Source organism: Lactuca serriola, chromosome 6 (genome assembly GCF_051521515.1).
Source record: "Lactuca serriola cultivar US96UC23 chromosome 6, Lser_US96UC23_V15, whole genome shotgun sequence".
Lineage (NCBI taxonomy): Eukaryota > Viridiplantae > Streptophyta > Magnoliopsida > Asterales > Asteraceae > Lactuca > Lactuca serriola.
In genome coordinates, this window is record NC_136413.1 from 158,777,377 (window position 1) to 158,800,061 (window position 22,685).

A 22,685-nucleotide genomic window follows, 5' to 3' on the forward strand; every position below is an offset into this window, starting at 1 on the left:
TGGTTTCAGGTACCTCCTCAGCTAGGGGAAAGGCGCCGGCGCGGTAGCAGCATGTCACACACGCACTCTCGAGTTTCCGCATTTACGAGATTCTCTGGGATTTATACTCTGATATTTTAATTGGTTGTATGATTTGACTTTTAGACACGGTTTACGTTGTATCATGGTTTGATCAAACAATGTTTTAATTATTAAAGTCTTCTGAAGTAATGTTTTAAAACGAAATTTTTGGACGTGAAAATTGGGTCGTTACAATTGCACTTGTTAGTAAGCAGTTCAACCGGCTACCACCTCCCTCCTTTCGTAAAATTCAACATTTCAACAAACGTCCTTTCAACCATAACTTCAACCCACAAAAAAAATCACTCTCATTATCCCAAAATTTCTCACCCACCACCGCAATCTCAAAATACTCAACCAAAGGAGGCACCGCAGTCCATTCAAACCTCTGACTCCGGTACCCCCTCAGAAGACAAAAGTGATGTTGTAATATGTCACAAGTGCAACAAAGAGAATCATTTTGAAAAAGATTGCAAAGCAAATGTGGTAAAGGACAGGGCATGCTACCGTAGAATGGCTCAAGAATTGGAGGAAAAGTAAAAGGCTAGGGCATATGTGGATCATGTCAAAAGAGACCATGAAGTTTGGTCATCTGGAGATGAAGAAGAAACCATCAGCAATATCAAAGGAAAAGGCAAGATCTGCATGCTAGCAACTGCTGATGATGATGGGCCTACAAAGCTGGAAAAGCAATACTGCTACATGGAAAAGGATGGAACTCTAAGCATCATCGAATAGGTAAAACTTATGATCCAAACTCTAAATTACAACATGCATGATTGTCAACCCTTCATAGACAATCTTAATGACACTTGCTGCCGTCCTTTCAGACTACAACAAAGCCTTAGATGAGAAGAACTTAGCATCCCAAGAAATGTTTCATGTGAGAGGTAGAATGGACAACAAAAGACTCAAAATGGCCATGTCACTACAAGAAAAAGACCCTTTTACGACGCGCAAACCACGACACTCATTGATTTATGTTACGCAAAAGAGAGTGACATTAAAAAAGTGTCATCTCTTCAAATAAAATTTAGGATTTAGGTCGCACATTATTGAGTGCCCTTAAATTAATGTTATAAGAAAAAAAATTAAAAAGACAGAGGGTGCTGTATCTTAAATGCGCGTCCTCTATGGTTGTCGCTTTATAATTTTAATGAACGTGCGCATTTAGTGGGGGGGGGGGGGGGGGGGGGGGAATGAAATTCCCAAAAATATTTTAAAACCCCACTTCTCACTCTCTCCTTATCCTTTTCTATGGAAACCCTAATCCGCCTCCACCACTACTTTATCCTTAAGGAATAACACAACCAAGCTTGTATCTCAGATCAACTACTCCGACATGAAATCCCCAAAAAAATTAAAACCCAGCTTCTCACTCTCTCCTTCTCCTTTTCTCTACAAACCCTAATCTGCCTCCACCACTACTTTATCCTTAAGGAATAATACAACCAAGCTGGTAAGCTGGTATCTCAGATCAACTACTCAGCATGGAGTTAACCCCAACATGTATAGTTGTTGCGGAAGATGGAGAAGGTCGAGAAGAAGATATCGAGGTTCTTACAGAGCCCTCTTCGGGCTTAAGTCCTCGCTGACGTGCATCATGTGAGATTCGAGACCACCAAGTGGTTTGATCGACTTGAGGGCTCCACTCGGAGGCTAAAGTAGCGGATCGGGTCCATGAAAATCGGAGGAGGCTGTGAAGGATGGTGGTTGGAGGAGGAGATGAATAAGATGAACGAGGAGCAATATGAGGGTGGTTGGGAATGGTTGGAATGGAGCTGGGGAAGAGGAAAGTTAAAGTTATGCTTCGCTCCTAACTTCATTTTCCATTTTTTTTGCTGCCTCTAAAGTGTTCGACGAAATGCTTCTGTTAAAGTTATGCTTCGCTCCTGTAGAATGATGATAATCCAACATCAACTGCTCCAAGAACTTTTATCAATCAATTGCCTGATTGGAGCATGCTACTTGCTGCTATCACAACCATTTTCTTGGCTGCTGAGAAGCAATGGATGATGCTAGATTGGAAAACTAAACGCCCTGACATGCTTTCGGATCTTGATCCTTTTGGTTTAGGTAGAATGGTTGAAGATGGGTTTGTTTTTCGTCAAAACTTTTCTATTAGATCTTATAAAATAGGGGCTGATTGAACTGCATCAGTAGAAACATTAATCAATGATTTGCAGGTCTCCTCGTACTTCATGAAGTTTTCTTTTTGGTTTGGTATGTGTTTGTGTGTGTGTGATTTTACTAAACTACCCTTTTGTTGATTTGGCAGGAAACAACTCTTAATCATGTAAAACATGTTGGACTCTTGGGTGATGGGTTTGGTTCGACTCCTGAGATGTGTAAAAAGAATTTATTTTGGGTGGTGACAAAGATGCAAGTTCTGGTAGATCGTTGTCCCACTTGGAAATTTCCTAGGTTGCTTTACTGTATGTGCAGCGTGATCCATCTTTCTTTCGCCCAATATCTCAGGCTATTCAGATCAAAAGCTGGGTATCTTGTTGATGATCTGGAAGAAAGTTTTATCTGATCCTCTTCCTAGAAGTATTACACATCCACCTCAAAGGCTGCTGATGGTGTTGAGTAACCTAGGATTTTGCAAAGATGATCTTTCTCGTGAAATGCATGATAGATACAAACACATTTGGATGCAATCCATGTATGTTTAATTTTGTTTGATGTGGTCTCATAAGTCATATATTTAATTGCAAGTTTGCCAAAAATAGCAACATGCCTTACTCTGGCTACCAATATATACAGAATGTGCTTTATTTTTTATTTTATAATGACATGTTTTTCTTTCTTTACTAATAATAAAAAAAAATATGTAACCGGAAGCATTTGTTAATAAAAAGAAGAATATGAGAAATGAATGCAAGCATTTAACCCTGTTTAAAGATGATAACATGTTTGACTTTTTTTTTTTTTTTTACCATCAAACACCTTTACCTTTTGAACTCAATAGATTGTTTAGAATAAGGAAAACAGTGATGAAGATGTTAAAGGACAGGAGGTTCACATGTAGGAATGGATTTTAATCAAATGGGAATCCCTTCACAACAACAACTAGAAAAAGGATTGAATTGGATGCCTGGAAAAGCAGTGAGACCCATTACCATGTCATCCTTTCTTCCTGCTCATATGACCTCAGCCACTCAGCCTCCACGACCTACATCAATAAAAAAAAATTCTTTTTTCTTAACTTGTTATTTATTTATTTGCATGTGTGTAGTTAAGTCAATATATGGAGAAGGCATTACTTCACCAAGTAATGAGTCTGAGACCAGATCAAGTTAATAAGCTACCATCTGATCAAAGAAACCAAGTGCTTCAACTTCAGCAGATGTTGCGTCTGATCAGTAACATATATACCTTAGGTAAAATTACTTATATACCCTTCAATTTGCAACCCCATCAAACCTAACTTCAAGAAATTATAGCTTGAGATTCTGATTTTGATATAACAAACATATGCATATAATCACTTTCAAACACCCCCATAGCTTGTAAAAATGTCTTGAGTTGAGTGTTGATTAAATGACTAAAATGCTCTTTCATTTATGGTTTTGTTTGCTCACTTTCTTTCAGGTACTACAGAGATGGATTAAAGAGTTGAGGACTTGTTTTGATGCCTGTGTTTGTATTACATTTTGGTTTGGTGAGCTTAAGATTAGTTGTTTTAGAATTAAAGTTTTTCTAATTCTGGAATTATTTTTTTTTCTTAATATTTTATGCAGTCTCTTTTCTTAATATTTGAAGCTGTATGAGTATGTTTCTTTGTTTTTCTTGAATTAAATAAGGTTGAGTTTATAAATTAACTAATGTTTTTGTGTATATATTCTTTTTTAGCACATTTCTGAGTAAATGATTGATTCAATTTGTATAGGAAAATGAATTTCTTAATTGTTTTATAATTTTTTTCTTAAAAACGCGCGTCCATTCCTGAAGATCACAAAATGGCAACCAAAAACTAGGGTTTTTATTTCCCCCACATATAATCGTGATTTTCAGAGTTTCAAAAACACTTTCTGAATATGTGTTCTAATCATAATTGTTGATCAAAATCGTTGGGTATCAATGGAGAAATTTGGGGTTTTCAATGAAGACTGGAAGTGGCTGCTATTGGAGAGCCTTTGGTGCTCTGTTGCAGTGAACAAGACAGCTTCTGGTTTCATGTTTTTGTTAGAATATATTGTTAATTCCACCGATTTTCAGTCAGCAACGCTTTTCTCAGTTGGGCTTCTTTACGAAGGATCTGCACACCCACAAACAATGCAAATTCTTCTGGTGAGCTTCCATGTCGTTACTGTTCCCACTTGTAGTGTCTGTTAGCTGTTATTTTAATACATGGTTGCATTATTCAGTTTTTTCTTCTAGCTCTTTAGTTTATAAACTTTTATAGGGTGAGATAGGATGTAGAAATGTAGGAGATAATTTACTCGAAAGGGAACGATAACTATATCTTCTGGATTTTCCTTGGGTCTTGTTGCCTTGGGTATGTTGTTTTATCAGTCACACTTTCTTGAAGTTGGACTTGTTTCTTAACTTTGTTCTCTTTAACTAAAGGTCGTGGGCTAGATGCAACTGGTTTCATTGATACATTAATTAGGCGGTTGTTCCAGTATGCAGGTAGCAAAGAGTTTCATCATGTAAATGCTCTTTAAATATGGTCATCACTTTTACTCTAAAAGATTTCAATTATCAGTACTCATTTCACTAAACTTTAAAGATGACTAGAATTAATATTTCATGTAGATGACTTTTTTTTGTTAAATTGCCTTTTCTCAGGGAAGATCCCATCTCTCCAACGGATCAATGGATGACCACAATCGTGGTTCGGGGCAGGTTGTTCTTTTTACTTGTTTTTTTAGAAAGTTGATTACCCTTTCTATATTTTTCATTAATTTTCTGTTTTTGTTTTCTGTTCCTTGCAGATGATGGATGGAACCCAGATCAATAGAGATGTAACTGCACTTGGGGCTATAAATGCTTTGGGTCTAATGTACTTAAAGGTAACTCTTTAGCAGGAAGGATGACTATATATATTTGTTTATGATTTTATGTCAGCTCTGTTCTCAAGATTTACAACTTTGAAAAAAATATTCTAATGACAGACTGAATTGCAAGCGATTCTATCCAGGCTTTTTATCCCACAAACACATTTCGAATTGCAATATGTGAGGCCCCACTTCATAATGCTCCATGTCATTTCCAGTAATTTAATAATGTGGAGCAGGTACTACTATTTAAAATTCATATGCTACATTAATATTCATCCTGGCTATACGTAAAGAGTAAGATATCTCTTTAAACACCTTGCATGTGTTTTTAGGATTCATCCATCAGAAGATTGGATTCAGGGTCAGATACCCAAAGTAGTCTTGAATGGCATCAAAGGATTCATCCATCAGAAGATTGCTAGTTCATCTCATCAAGAGACTAGTGATTACTTTTCTGATGAATCAAGACGTATACATTGCACAAAATGTGACCTAATGCATATATGGAAGTTGAAAAGCTGCTGACTATGGCATACATTGTTGGCCTCCTTGGAATTGTAAAGCGGCTGACTGTGGTTTGTTTATATGTAAGATGAGAATAATCCACAGTACACAACCATTTATTTTTCTCATTTAGGCATTATTATAATATAAAACTATAAAAAAATTTCATTTTTTGATATATATTTTTTGTTTTGTTTTGCAGAGGATACTAAAGAGCAAAGTGATAGTGATGCCCTAAAGAATAATCCACAGTACACAACCGTTTATGTAGGCAACCTTAGCCCTGAAGAAGTACTTTTTCTACAAATGTTTCTTAAGGTAGTGGAGGGTCTTTATGTAATGTGATGGATCAACCACTTTTAAAGTTTCATCTACATCTAGTTTTATTCTTCTGACATGCTTTGTGTATTTGGTTTAACAGCTGAGGATCATAATCAAACAAAAGCCTTGTGTTGGTGTAGGGCCTTTATGTAATGCACAACATGTTTCCATGATGGCATGAAAGTGGTATTAAGTATTTGCATTCTTATTATATTATACCCCTCACATTTTCCCAAATTACCCCTTCCTCTACAATGTTTTTTTTTTGTTTCTGTGTATTTTTTGCATTAGCTAAAGTTGATGGAAGAAAGGAATATGAAGCCACTTGATTTAAATCTTGCAGCATTATCAGCAAGATGCAGTAAAGACTTGGATTTGAATTTGGCTAAGTCATTACTGAGTGAGATTGGCCAATGTACAATTGCTTATCCATATAATCAGCTGTTTGGAGCATTAGTATTAAAGAATTATGAAAGGCAAGATGCAACTTTACTTAGTTAGAACTTGATGTACATAGTAGATTAGATGCAAATTTATATATTGTAAGAAATAGAATTGTATGACATTAAATTTATGCAATGGATTCTATTTTTTGTATATGATATTTTATTTTCTATTATGAAACATTAAATACAAATTTAATTTGAAAATAAGTAAATCTATAAATAATATTTTTTTTAAACATTTAAAATCATGATACGCAAAAATGTGTGTCATCTTCATTTATGACATGGCCTTTCTTGACAGGGGCTTTCTTGATACGCATTGTGTGTCATTAACAAGCGCGTCGTAAGGTTACGACACGCGACTGCGTGTCGTCTTCCTTTATGACAAAGCCTTCCTTGATACGCATTGCGTGTCGTAAATGCGCGTCGTAATTGCGCGTCATAAATGAGCGTCGTAAATGCACGTCGTCTATAGACGACGCGCAAAAGCGCGTTGTCTCTCTTTATGACAGGGCCTTCCTTGACGCGTATTTGTGCATCGTCTGAGCCTTTTACGACGCGCAATGAGCGTCGTAAAAGGCTGTTTTTCTAGTAGTGTGTTAGAAGGAGATTTAGAGTTTGAAAAAGATGCAAGAATGTTAAGTGAAACACAACTAGAAATAGCTTTGAATCAAAGAGATTTAGCTCAAAGTGAGATTGTACGTCTAAATCTATTAATAGAAAAATTGTTCAATCAAAGTGAAGCTATTGAAAATTTGGTTAATAATGGAACTGTAGACAATACATACAATTGGGGTTGGTCCAATGGATATCCTACCATAGAGGATTCCTCACCTTGGTTTAACAAAGATCGACTCTATGTCCCTCCGGACCGAGAATTTCGTTTTCTAGTTAATGACAAGACTTTTCCCGAAGTTATCAGAACACACTTCGGTAGACTTCATAATCTAAGTAATAATTGTGTCATTGAGGAAATTGTGCCTAAGGTTTCGAATCACACATGTGATCAACCTCCTATCTATGGCACAATCAACCCAAATTCTCAGACCTCATCCGTTGTTGATGAAGAAATTGCCATAGAAAGTCCTGAAGTCCCACAGGACTTTCCACATTTGTCCTCAGACCGCAGTGCCTCTCACTGCAATCATGATTCTCAGAAAAATCCCACTCTAGTCACAACTCAGACTTAAGCTACGGTAGCTAAGTCTTCTTAACCAAAGTCCACAATCAAAAGTTCAGTGACTCTTCATCCAATTCATCATGATCTACCCAGAGAAAATTTTGAAGTAGGTCAATGCTCTAAAAATCTTGAATTCTCAAGTTCAGATGAATCAAGCCCTCGTTGTCAAAACTTTTCAAAGATGTCTAGGAAACCGCAGTTGAACACTAATGACTGCAGTTCTCCAAAAACTTTAGCAAAAAAGGCTTTCAAAGAGGATATTCGATCTCAAGGCACAAATCCACAAACCTTTTCTAAAAATAAAAGACATATCCGATTTCCAAAATCTAAGAGTCCTGAAAAGTTTGTTTTTGAACATTATTTTTCAAAAAACTCTCCCATCAAGAGAACATGCAAAAAGGAATGTGCAATTTCAACATCCATTCCTAACTCATCCGACAAAACTCAAAAGAAAGAAAGGTCTTTCGAAACAATGGTTTTCAAATCTATTCCTCAGATGATCCAAAATGGAAGGGTATCTTACCCACTCCAACACTTTTAAAATCACATCAAAATTTCAACAAGTGGAAGGGCATTTTACCAAACCCCAAGAAAAGGTCCAAGGTATCTACACGTGTAAAATCTTCTTCGAGACAAACTTTTTCTAAATCCAACAACACACATGTCAGATCTTACCAACCTCGGATCAGTCACAAATCAACCACATGCTTCCAACCGCTGACCAAACAAAGTGCCCAAAAAAAAGAGAAAATTTCAGCTTGTTAATGTCAATGTAGTTATCAGAAAAGGTTATCTCATGTCAAAACTGATCCTTTTCAGAAACCTCGTAACTTTTCAAAAAGGCACAACACTCCAAGAACTCACAAACACCCAGGACTAGGATTAAAAGTTGACACGAAACCAGTCCATGCAACCTCATTTCATGCATCAATCAGAAACTCATATGTTTTCCCAGGCTCCAAACTAGTTTGGATGCCTAAACTAACCATGTAATTTTCATGCCTTGTTCAAGGAGGAACAAGAAGAAGAATGGTTAATCGATAGTGCCTGCTCCTTGCACATGATGGGAAGGTTAGAATACCTTCGAGATTTCAGGACAATTTGCAATGGTGGTAATGTTACCTTTGGGAACAATGCTAATGGAATCACCCGTGGTTATGGTGTTCTTACTACGGGAAACCTCTCTATTCAAAAGGTTGCTTATGTAGAAAGCCTCAAACACAATCTAATCAGTGTTGGTCAACTATGTAAAGCATGCCATCGTGTTGAATTTGATGACTAATTTTGCTATGTAATGACAAGCGACAGAAGCACTTGTCTGATCAAGTCCAGATCTGAAGGTACTATGTATCCTCTAGATGTATCTCTGATCATAGTCAAACCGCAGTTATGCTTCCTATCCAAAGCAGTATCCGAAGTCAACTGGCTATGGCACCACAAGCTCGCTCATCTCAACTTCAGATACATCAACAATTTGGTCAACGGAGAAGTAGTCAGAGGCCTTCCAATCCTCAAATTCAGCAATGATACTCTCTGTCCTGCATGTGAATGTGGAAAGCAATTCAAGGCAAGTCACCCCACCGTGATTGACTCCTCAATTTCTGAACCATTGGAACTCTTACACATTGATCTCTGTGGTCCAGCTACCGTAGCCAGTCTTCATCACAAAAAATACATACTGGTTATTGTGGATGACTTCACACATTTCACATGGGTTTTCTTTCTTCGACTCAATTCAGAAACACCATAGGTGTTGATCAACTTCATCAAGGAAATCGAACTTCAGATCACGTTACTAGTTAGACTTACCCGAAGTGATAATGGAACCGAGTTTACTAACCATTTTCTAAATAGTTTCTTGGTCTCCAAAGGGATTACTCAGAACTTCTCAGTTCCTTATACACCACAACAAAATGGGGTAGTAGAACGAAGGAACCACACTCTAGTAGAAACAGCTAGATCCATGCTTAATTTTGCACACCTTCCTCTCTACTTTTGGGATGAAGCCGTGGCCACAGCCTGTTTCGTATAAAATCGAAGCATTGTGTGCAAACGTCTCAACAAAACACCGTATGAGGGCCTTGACAACCGCAATCCAAATGTCCGATTTTCATATGTTTGGATGTAGATGCTTTGTGATCAACAACAAAGATCACCTCAACAAATTCACACCAAAGTCTGATGAAGGCATCTTCCTTGGCTATTCCACTAACAAGGTTTCTTATCGAGTTCTCATTAGATGCACAAGGCTAATAATTGAAAGTTTCGATGTGAAATTCGATGACTATCACATCCGCAACGACGCTCCATCAACCGAAACCACAAGGATTTTGGAAAGTGATATTCCTGCCTCTTCGAGTCCTTTAAATCTAGTTGAAGTAAACTATGGCGATCTATTTGATCCGGTAGATACAACCAAGTTATCCAAAGTTCTTGTGTCTCTGGAAGCTTAGTAGCAGCATGCTGACGTATCTGGTCCAACAATGTCTAATGAAGTATCTCTAAATACTTCCACCTTGCCGATTGAGGGGGAAAACTCAATTATGGACCAAACAACAACCATCGAGGTTCCAGTACTAGAAGGTGCAGCTCCAATCCGCAGAAAGTTTCAACCACCAAACGTTTCTTCGGATTCGGATGACGAAAACATAGAGAACATTGATACAAGAACATATTCAAGGATTTTTACTCTCCCATCTTTAATCCAGGGGAACCTTCGTAGGTTCTAGGCAAACTTCCTTCTACAATCCAGGGGGAAGCTTCGCCATCGGCCCGAGAAAACTCTGATCCCTCCTTCCTAGTTCAAGACAATTCAACAGGATGTTCTCGAGTCCTGGGATAACTGTTGTATCTAACCGCAGAGTCTTCTGACATTGAAGACATTCCCTCCACCGCAGCTGCTGATGATCTTCAACCCCGTCTACATGTATGGACAAGAGACCACCCACCAGGTCAAATTATCAGCAAACCATCCTCAGGAATCCAGACTCGATCATCCAAGGACTTATCCGATCATTGTCACTATGCAACATTTCTGTCCTCGGTCGAGCCATGAATGATCAAAGAAGCTTTACTCGAACCAGACTGGATATCTGCAATGCAAGAAGAGCTAGAAGAATTTAAAAGAAACAAGGTATGGAAGCTCGTTCCAAAACCTCAAGGCCACACCATAGTTGGCACTAGATGGGTATACAAGAATAAGTTGGATGAATCTGGTGCGGTCGTCAGAAACAAGGCATGACTAGTTGCCAAGGGATATAGTCAGCTTGAAGGCATTGACTATGATGAAATGTATTCTCTGGTAGCAAGAATGGAATCCATCCGGATTTTCATAGCATACACAACGCACAAAAATATCAAGGTTCATCAAATGGATGTGAAAAGTGCTTTTCTCAACGACAAATTAAAAGAAGAGGTTTATCTTCAGCAACCTCCGGGCTTTGAAAGTATTAAATTCGCAGACCACTGCTACAAGCTTGAAAAAGTAGTCTAAGGTCTAAAACAAGCTCCTAGAGCATGGTACGAGACCCTCTTTGAATTTCTTGTATCGTCCGGTTACAAATGAGGAGTGATTGACCCCAATTTATTTAGAAAAGCAAATGGTGATCATCTAATGCTTGTACAAATATATGTGGATGATATCATTTTCGGCTCAACTAATCAAAAAATGGTGGATGAATTTGCTAAGCTCATGACCAACAAGTTCCAAATGAGCATGAATAAAGAGATTAACTTCTTTCTAGGACTTCAAATGAAACAAGTCCCTTAAGGGACATTCATTCATCAAGAAAAATACACCTCAGAATTGTTGAAGAAATATTCTATGGACAACTGCTCTTTGACTAAGGTCCCTATGGCCTTCGGATACAAGATATCTGTTGATCCCTCAGGTGAATCAATGGATCACAAGACTTATAGACATATTATTGGCTCATTGATGTATCTCACCACCAGCCGACCTGATATAGTCTTTGCAACGGGTGTATGCGCAAGGTACCGGGCTGACCCAAAAATGTCACACATGACCGCAACCAATCAAATTCTACGGTACTTAAAGGTTAGCAAAACTCTTGGCTTATGGTACCCCGCATGAAATGATTTCAGTCTTCAAGCATTCACCGATGCGGATCATGCCAGATGCAAACTTGATCGCAAAAGTACCTCAGATGGATGTCAATTTCTGGGTGGAAGACTCGTCAGCTAGTCATCAAGAAAACAAAATTGTGTGTCATTGTCTACCGCAGAAGCTGAATATGTGGCTGTAGGCAGCTGTTGCTCACAAGTCTTATGTATGAAAACACAACTACTGGACTACAGATACAGAATGCTACGGATACCAATCTATTGTGACTCTGAAAGTGCTATAGCAATTTCTCACAATCCTATTCAGCACTCCAAGACTAAGCATATTGAACTACAGTATCACTTCATCAAAGACCACATCTTGAAAGGTAACATTGAACTAATTTTTGTCCATACTCATGAAGAGATTGCTGATATATTCACAAAGGCACTTGACTCTACTAAACTCAACAGTTTCTTACAAATGTTAAGAATGATGAATCCGGACCCACAATTCTTTTTGAATTGATAGGTACCACAGACCATCCTTGGTCTCCGTTGCGGTCCTAGTTGAAGTTATTTATGATAGATGGTTTTGATATATCCTATGTGTAACACCCCAAAGTTTGGAAAGCCAAGAAAAGAAAGAAAACCTCAAGTTTAGGGGAGACTCGGCGAGTCCAAGGAGGGACTCGGCGAGTCCGAGCGGGAACCGGGTGAGGTGTTAGCGACCGACTCGGCGAGTCGGCCAAGGAGACTCGACGAGTTGGGTCTGAATGAGGAAAACCCTAAATCCGGGACTTGGAGCCTATTTAAGCATCTCATCCTCTTTCCTAGGGTTCCTTTAGTGCCTCTTTACCCCCAGAACATCAACCCTAGCTGCCATATCCGTTTTTGAGCTAGATCTTGCATTGAAGAAAGCACTATAAGCTTGGAGAAGGAAGAAAAGCCTTGGAAGTGCAAGAAGGGACTGTAGATCCGAGATTGAGAAGACATTTCAGATCAATTGGAGGTAATAAGCTGCTGATTAGACTCCCTTTGCATCTAGATCTATTCTTATGTGTGGGTTTTAGTCATTATTGGTATGTTATGCAACCAATTCGAGTTGGAGGTTCAGATCTGAGGTTGCTACCTCAGATCCATGTTGGTTTTGGTCTTGAATCCCCTAAAGTATCAGCCCTTGGTATGTTGAAGAAGCATGTTTGCCATAAACCCTAGTTTAATGTGTTTTGAGCTTAGATCTCTCAATCTACACGTAAAGTTTGCCACTTTACGTGGGGAATAGGCCCTAGAAGTATGGATCTATGAGTTGGAAGTTCTGTTTGGCTCGAAAAGCCACTGCATGGATTGAAGACTGGATAGACTCGGCGAGTCCTTTGAGTGGACTCGGCGAGTAGCTTGAAGATGAGGAGGAACTCGACGAGTAGGATGAACAGCTCGTCGAGTCGGATGAAGTTAGGCATGGACTCGGCGAGTTGGATGAACAACTCGACGAGTTGGTTGAAGATTGTCTAGGACTCGGCGAGTCTGTTCTTGGACTCGGCGTGTCAGATCGCGAAACCCTCAAACCCTTCGAGTTGAGGCTCGAATCAGTGAGTCGGGTGGTGACTCAGTGAGTTGGACAGGACAGGACTTGGAGCCTAGATAGACTCGGCGAGTCATGGACTGACTCGGCGAGTCGGGTCGCGAATAAGAAAGACCCTGAGCTTATGAACTCGGCGAGTCTTTAGGAAGACTCGGCGAGTAGGGTTGACCTGGAAGGTTGACCTTGACCAGAGTTGACTTAGTTGACTGTCAGACTAAGTGTTATATGTATATTGATAGCTCGGAGAGCTAGAGGAGCAGCGGTTCAAGAGATTGTCGAGTAGCAGCCAGAGGTTTATCAGCAGGGCTCAACAGTTCAGGTGAGTCTCCTTCCAGTAGGAATGGGTCTAAGGCCACAATGCCGGCCCGTTTAGCTAGCAGTAGTTTTCGGATGTTGATCTGATATAGTAGTTAGTATGTTTGATGCCTTCGTGGCTCAGACAGGATTTATGTGTTATGTGTTCCGGGCTACGGCCCGAAGTAGTATGCAGTATACGTGTGTTCATGCTAGTTGATATGTTTATGTTATGTTCTGTTCAGTTAGCCCGGACTTCGGTCCGATGCAGGGGGCAAGGCCCCAGTTAGTTCGGACTTCGGTCCGATGCAGGGGGCAAGGCCCCAGCTAGCCCGGACTTCGGTCCGATGCAGGGGACAAGGTCCCAGTTAGTCCGGACTTCGGTCCGATGCAGGGGACAAGGTCCCAGTCAGTTAGTCCGGACTTCGGTCCGATGCAGGGGGCAAGGCCCCAGTTAGCCCGGACTTCGGTCCGATGCAGGGGACAAGGTCCCAGTCAGTTTCCGGACTTCGGTCTGATGCAGTGGGCAAGGCCCAATATGTGCTTTATATGTTTTGTGTGGTATGTGGTAGATTGGGGGAGCTCACTAAGCTTCGTGCTTACGGTTTTCAGTTTTGGTTTCAGGTACTCGGTTTTCAAAAGAGGAGCTCGGGAAGATTGCAGAGCACACACCATAGTCAGTTAGCCTGGGAATGTTTGACTCTGATAATGATATTATGTTTTGAATTTAATACTCAAAAGTTATGTTTGACTTATGATATATTGTTATAAACCTATTTTTAGTAATGTTTAAAAGAAATTTTTAGTCATGAGTTTTGGGTCGTTACACTATGTACCGCAACCATATATCATACTTATACTTTAATGGTCATTACTGTTTGTTATTACTAATCTTTGTTCAAGTGCTCATCTTAGTTCTTCTACCGCGGTCATCCATCCGACGACATATGATCCATCTGCAATGAAGTTTCAATCCGCAGTCACTTTAATTGATTTTCAAACTGTTACATAGTTTTAAAAAAAACATGGTGTGCTATTTAATGATCCTTCATTAAATAGAGAAAACATTAAAGAAAAACATTCTTTGTGTAAATGTCTCATCCTTTTTGAATAAATCTCGTGTCAGACCTATTTTAGGTATGATGACAAAAAGAAAGATTTTCCAAAATCAAATCCTTTTAATTAGTCTCTTCCTATTACCCTAAAAACATCTAATCCGTTACAGCTTCCCTTTAACCAATGGATTAATCTCACCCTCATCATACGTTCTCCAGACGTGGGTCTTAAACCTGACATTCCATTAAATGCAAACCTCTTTTTGGTAAATCTCAAAATACATATTTAATCCTTTTTCTTAATCTGTGGCTAAGATTAACTCTCTTAATTCGAAATAAACACCCAAATGTTTTACTCAAATTCACTTAGGGTAAAATCGTTTCCCACTCCCTTAAGCCTCTATAAAACCCCTTTCTTCTTCTCTAAGAAAAGTTTACGCTCTCTGAACTTCAACCTTCATCTTGCACTCTGTTTTCATTCCCTTACAAAGCTTCTTCAAAATCCTACAATGGTGAAATTAGGTGTATTCAAGAAACACTCCAAAGCATCTGGATCAGTAAACCCTATTAGTTCAGACTCTGCCTTAAGACATCCAATGCCTACGATTGCCTCAAGCAACTTCAGAGCTGTGTTCGAAGAGCATTCCTTCTACAATGCTCCAACAAAATTGATGATCATGCTCTTGTCCAATCACCCACTGTTTGGACCCTTCGATTCGTTCACAGACGTTGTTCCTCTTTCAACCCTCTTCAAGTGTGCCTTTTCAGCGTATCGACCACTCGAGAATCCCTAAGAAGTGCATCTTAACCTAGACAATGATTCTTTGGTCATTTTGACTAAAGAGAAGTTTCTTACTGCCATTAACCTTCTTGTCCATCCCTCAATCAAGATTTTTACTCCATCCATGGCGGACATCCTTTCTGCGCTTTACCAGATGGGATATCAAAAGAAAATCAAAGGCATTGGGGAATTCAAGAAAAATCAATTGCTTGCGGTCTGGCAATTTGTTTGCCACTTTGTGATCCACAGTCTATTCGGCAGAACCGGAGGCACGGATAACATGGGACTCAAGCTCCTATATTTAGTATGGAGTATCTTCACCGACCATGACATTAACTACGGTCAAATTCTTTGGGACGATTTCTTGTAATACATTCCAAAGGAAAGCCCAAGAGAGAACCCTACCGAACTCATGTTTTTCAGGTTCTGGTCTTTATGCATCTCAGACCTCCATGCGGATGCAGGAATTAGCATGGGAAACGACATCAACCTCTTTGTCACCAAATATCTCAAAAGGTACAATCCCTCATCTGATCAGTTTGTTTTTGGACCCATTAGAAGACTACTAACCCACATTCTCTCTACTCTTGGTCTTGAGACCGTTGATGTCTTAGATCACATTGAAGCTACGGAAGCTATTGCCCCATACCTTCCTACCTCGCCTCTACAAACCCCATCCGCAATCATTTCCCCTAGTAATACCGCAATCCATTCTTCCACAACTCTTTCCAACCCGTCTTTATCCCAAAGACACAAACAGTTTGTCTCTGCTCGTCAAGGCCCCCGCAACACCAAAAAACAAGGAACTCCTAAAAAGGATGCTCCCACTTTCGGTTTTGACGACATGGACAACATGGCTGATACTATCCGCAAAGCTCAAGAAGCAACTGCTGATCAAACTCCTTCAAAGCCCCCTCTATCTTCAACTGCCAAAAACTCTCAAGATGAAGGCACCAAAATAGAAGTCAGCTCTGCTCCCACCTTCGGTTTTGACGACATGGATCTGAATGAGATTAATCAGCCCAGTCCTTCGGATGATGGCCTCATGATGTTTGACGAAGAAGAGGAATCGAGTGGTTCTCAACACTCAACCTCTAAGCCAAAGGAGAAAAAGAAAACAAAAACGATGTCCTTTTCAAGAAAAGAATTCCTAAGTCTACAATTCAAGGTAGATGAAATTCTGGCCGCAGTTAAGTCTACTCAACCGCAGTCAGAAGACCATCCAGTACCACAATCATTGATCGAAAGGATTGAACGACTGAAGACTAGGGAACGTTTGGCTGCTGAGAGAATCTCCCTCAAGGTGGAAGTGGGAATTCGGTCCGTTGATAACAATCGTCAAGTAGATCACAAGGAATTCATGGCTGCTGTGGAGCGCCTCATCTCTGAGGTATCCGCAATCAAAGACAATCTGAAAATAGCCATTGCGGACCAATCTTCTCTTTCCCAAAAACTAATAGCTGAGACTCACACTGCTTATGAGTCCACTATTTCAGTCCTTCATGCAACCATCAACAGACTCCAACGATCACTATCTTCAAACTTCCATGGCCCTGAAATTCTAAAACTGACAAAGGAGATTCATCGGCTACTCTTCAACACCACCATTCCTGACAATAAGCAACTGGCTAATGTTCTCAGAGCCCATTTCCTGGAGGTGTGTGCCAAAGTCGATGGTCTCAAACAATGGCTTGAGGAGGCTTCGGGTATGAACTCCTCAAGAGGGAGATGTGAAGAAGACCATCGATAAGAAGAACACTATGAATAAGATCATCAATCCAACAATGCTTCTCAGAAAATCCCTTCACTGCAACCCTCACCGCAACCATCTCATCACACGAGTCCAAGCAATCAATCTCCACTACAACAAAAAATCGTTCCTTCCCCTGAATGACCTGAGACCCCCCCCCCACTTTAAGAATTTGGTGGATCACATGTCTTCTCTAAGCTCAAATGACTCCCCTATCACCAAACAGAAGAAAGCTGACTGGAAAGCAGCTAAACTAGTTGAGCTCATATGGAGAGAATACGGTTTCGACACTGTTGTGGATGAATCCTTGATAAACTCTTGGATCAATCCCCACCGCAGATAGCTAGATGACGACTACAAACCATACCTCACTTATGCTAAACCCCCTTCTGATGGCTACTGGGATGTTCCTATCTCCCCAAATGCTAAATAGTTCACAGTATTTGAGCAGTTTGATCGTAGCCTTCCTGGTCACGAAAGACTACCAATGGAATTCGAGAGACTTAACCGATTCTATGAAAAGCATGCCTCTCCCATTGAGAAGATCTGGTCTAATGATAGACCATCAGCAATTACGAACTTCAAGCCCCACAAATTCATGAAAGCTGACTTCGTGCAATACACACTCACAAGAAGGAATCATGATATGTCCACACCCAAGCTGACTTCCCCTGTATGAACCTAGAAGAAGTTTTTCTTATAGCGAAGGTGATCCAAAACAAGTGTGAAAAGCATCCGAAGATGAAGATAGCACTTGAAAGGGAAAGCATTTATATGAAGGAAACTATCTGCGACTTCTCAAACATCGATGCAGATATCCACCCAACCATTGCCAAGAAATTCGATTTACCACCACTAGATCCTGCACTGATGCCAAACGGAGGTTATGAAGAAAGATCCCTAGGTGCAACAAACTTCCCTGAACTTGGAGTCATCCTCAAAAGGAAGACCGATCAAGTCAAATACTTCATTCCCATGACCTCTATGAAGCGACTCACAAAGAAGCAACTTGAAATCTGTAGAACCGCAGTAGAAAAATCGACACATACGACTGCCGAAGTCAAGTTCGAGATTTTAGGAAGGATTACCTGGTTGGAAAATATCAGGAAGTTTTGGTGGATTCTGATCAAGTTTCTTAAACTTGATAAGTAAAAAATTAGAGGTCACTTAGGGGAAATTGTTGAAACGTGAAGTGACCCTCTTAATTTAGCCTACCACATCCTACAAGCATCCGCAGCCAAACTCCCATCAGCAGCGTCATCCAAAGTCATCCAGTCAACAACAATATTCTTACTTTACTTAGTTTATTCTTATCTATCTTTCTGTAATACTCTCTATTGTCTAGTATGCCTTGCATGGCTACTCTTAAAGAGTGAATCAAATGTAAATCTTGAGTCTCTATAAATAGAGCTCACTCTTTCTCAATATAAATATCTCTCTCTCTTTACACGTCTATCAAACTGAATTATCTTCAAGTATTTCTCTTACGCATCTCATATCTTTCTTATTCTCTAAATCCTCTTGAACATAACTGTTAACTATTTCTCTTCGTAGCAAGTCATTCGTGACTTTATCACTAAGCTTGATCTCACTCACTAACTTGGTTTGAATGCGTTCCATGTTATGAATCAACTTATGTGTTTACTTGATATATCACCAGTTGTCATTTATGCTTCCTTACGTTCCACAACTAACTATCTAACTATCTAACTCATTAACTTATTATTGTCGAGCTTTTAGATCCTTTAAGATTAACTAATTCCACAACTATACTTGTTCGAACGTTTGTACAAGTGTGTCTCAAGTTTTTCTCTCAACAAAATTTGACTTTTAAGTTTGATTTTGGCTTCTAGTTGTGCTTTGAATGGCTTTTGAGGGCTACGAGGGAAATGAATACATGAAAGAGAGTTAGGATATGTTAAGAAGAAAATTCAACATGTTCAATTATATCCCTAGAGAAACCCTGGAAGCTCAGTTGTAGCGATTTACTACACTTACTATTGAGATGAATATAACTTGGATCTTCTTAACTAAATCTGTGATAAACAAAAAGCTGCTGAATTCACTTCCGAAATCGTAGGATATGAACGTGGCTGTCATCAAGAAGACAAAAGATCTCAATCGTCTTAGTCTTGCTGCTGTAAGTGAAGAACTTGACACTTTGAAGTGTGGAAAAACAATGAGTTCCGCAAACATCCCGATCAATGAAGTTTCATGCTCTCAATCATGTGAAGCTACAATTAAACTTCTTCGTGAACATAATTATTTGCTAAAAAGGGAAGTCGAGGACCTAAAATACGAAGGATATCAACTCAGGAAAGGACAGAAACCCTTAAAGGCTAATTTAGAAGAAAAAATCAAAGACTTTAGGAGGCTTCAGGAAGACTACAGTAATAAATGTGAAAATTATGACTATGTTAAGAGACAACTTGCTGAATTAACTGCTAAGCTTGAGACATTAAAAAGCAAATTTGAAACTGCAGATTTTGATTTTAAAAAATTTGATGTTTCAAGAGATGTAGTTGCGAACATGATAGACCATTGTTTGCAATTTAAAAATAACCAGCAAAAAGGTCTTGGGTATGATGGTGTTCCTCCACCTTTTAATCATAACTACACATCCATCCCTATGGCACAGGAAGAAATTGATAGGGAGGCAAATCTTCAATATGGCAAACTAGCTGGATTTTTGTCAGGAGGTATTCAGGTTGAAAATACTAATACTTCTACTTCATGTGCAGGTAAAGTAGCAGAGGATGAGAACAAGGAGAACACCATTGAACAAACCAACATCTCCTTGAAACTGCTGTTGAGAAGTACAGGCCACCAATTTCAGTGAAACAGAGTGCCTGTTGTAATCGTGCTTGTGGGAACAATAAGAGACAAGTCAAGGACACGCCACCAGGGGCAGGAAGAAACAATTTCCCAATGAAGAAAAAGACTTGTTTTCACTGTGGTACACCTAGTCACATTAACTGAAACTGTCCAAATCGCGCATACGTTCCCTACTACACACAAGGATGGCAAAACGTTCCAAGAGGGGGATACTCTAAACGAAACCCTTCAAGGTCACACTCAAATAATGGTGACTGGAATGCACAAAAGGCCAAGAATCAAACCCATAAGGCCAATAATCCAAATCCCAAGGGCAAGAAGGGAATGCCGGCCAAGAAGCCAAATCCAAGAGATGCTCTCGTAAAGCCAAAATCAAAGTCATCTCAACGACCGACATCAAGATCAAAAGAAAGTACTGAGCCACCCATCAGATCAAAAAATAAATGGGTTAAACCCAACTACAAATGGGCTCCAAAGGCTCACTCTCCCAAATCTTCTAACGATTCTAATATTTCTTCATATTCTGTTTGTGATAAACAGGATATGTCATGGGAGAGAGTACCCTACAATGATGACAAAGGTCGACCCAGTTTCAAAATGGACTGGGTTCCAAAGACCAACTGATCCCGCTTTGTGCTGGAGCAGCTATGGAGGCATATCATCAGACTTCGGTTTGTTGGTAGTGGCTGTTCCAGGCACATGATAGGGGACATCTGTCAACTGTACAACATTTAGACCTTTGTTTGAGAGTATGTGTCCTTTTTCGGGAAAGGAGGAAAGGAAGAGATCACAAATGTGGTTAGTGCTTAATGACATGAAGAATTTTCAGATCTGTTCTGAGACGATGTGTGCTGTTTTCAGACCTTCTGGATGCAAATTCAATCGGTGAATTACGGTTTGCGTTTTCTTCTCTATACTCCTGAGTTTATCTTAATCTGATTCGTTTTAAAGACAATATTTTATAGTTTTTCTTTAGTAGGTGTCTGTTGGGAAGTGATATCAAGAATGTGATAACGGGCAGTCTAAAACATATGTAAAGGACTAAATCTGAATTGTCTAGACTCTGTGTTCAATGTGCTGGTAAGCACGAAGGATTTGACAGTGTGGATTTAGTTAGGATTGTTTGGACTGACCATATGACGCTCGGGTAGATTGAGCTGTGAGATAAACACGGGAACCCACGAGATACACTAAATTAATACGCATCTAGAACAGTGGTTCAACTCTTCCTTGATGTACGGACTTATGTCCTTAATTCTGGTTTTGATAGGGCAACTTGGGGTTCTGATAAAGTAGGTCTGTAGGAAATTATTTTCTTGCTTTTTATCTGTCAGTCATATGTTGCTTCCTCTGCGAGATTGGAAGAGATCTGACCTGGATTGCAACATATGCAACTCTATTTCTATGCATTTTCTTTATCTCTGCAATTCTTCCTATCTGTGAGCCATATGCTGTCCCCTTTGCGTGATCGGAAGATCCGACCAGGGACACAACATATGCAACACCCTACTATCTCTATAACCCTCTATCTCTGTTAGTCATATGTTGTCCTCTCTGCGTGATTGAAAGAGATCCGACCTGGAACACAACATATGCATCTATCTCTAAATCTGACTTCCTCCTTAATAATTGTTTACTCACCTAAAGTAAGAAGTCCTTAGGAAGTTCTTGATAACCAGGGTATATCAGGAAGTGGGGAACACGTTCTAATGCAACCAAAATCAAACCATTTAAGAGGTTGCCTATAGATCTCGTTGCTTAATTTAAGTGGACAACAATACCCAAGGTCGTCGTCAGCAAAATAGTTTACTTAGAAAAGTTTATCGATATATTCTTCGTGTTTAAGTGGACCACAATACCGGCAACAGACCAGATCTATTGATGAAGGTGAAGCTACTGATAAACAAGTTAAGACTGTCTCACAACTTTGATCCCAAATATTTTTTTTTTGTTTTTGATAAATTTGTTCATAGTTTTTCTCTATACACAAATTTAGGGGGAGAATTAAAAAAAATTCAAAAATCCAACAAAAATCAGAAAAATTCAAAAATATTTTTGTTTATGTTTTATTATTATTATTATTATTATTATTATTATTATTATTATTATTATTATTATTATTATTATTATTATTATTATTATTATTATTATTATTTCAGAAAATATGAAAAACCCAAAAATATTGTGTGCTAAATTTTCTTTTAGTTTTGTTTTGTCTTGAAAAGTGAATTCAGGTGAAGATGAAACTCATGGAGTTTGTGTCGAAGATTTCTGACCGAAGGTTTTATGCGTGATCATCGAAGAATTCTCATTCGATGGAGCAATAAATGAAGATTATTCTTTCGACATTCAATCTATCAACCCTAGAAGCAAGGTGAAGCTGTTCTTGAAGATTATGTGACAGACTGCATTGAAGTCTTATCAATTAGTCTGCTGCTATCTTGAACTTGCTGAAGTGATCCAGAAGAATATTTCTCTCCATTATTCTCTCTAAAGATTCTCAAGCTGAAAGCGCTATCTTTCAAGAATCAGTACATCAAGCCTCCTCACCCAATGTGCGTTTAGAGTCAAATCATGAAGAAAAGCTCAAGTGCTCAAGATGAAGTCATTCATTGAAGATTCATCAAGTTCATCTTGAAGTTGTGAATAATTTGAAGATAAATGCTGAAGCCAATCTCCCAATGAAGATTAACAAGAAAAGCCAACTACTTTTTAGGGGGAGCTTGTTGGGTCAATTAAGAAAAGAAAGCTATAAACCAAGGGGGAGATTGTTGAGTCTAATAGGAAAATGTGTTTTTATGTCTAG

The 22,685-nt window shown here is 39.2% G+C and overlaps 1 pseudogene; it reads left to right on the forward strand.

The window, feature by feature from the left end:
- Positions 1-637: 637 nt before the first annotated feature.
- On the forward strand, positions 638-2,596 carry LOC145060315 (palmitoyl-acyl carrier protein thioesterase, chloroplastic-like; annotated as a pseudogene).
- Positions 2,597-22,685: the final 20,089 nt, after the last annotated feature.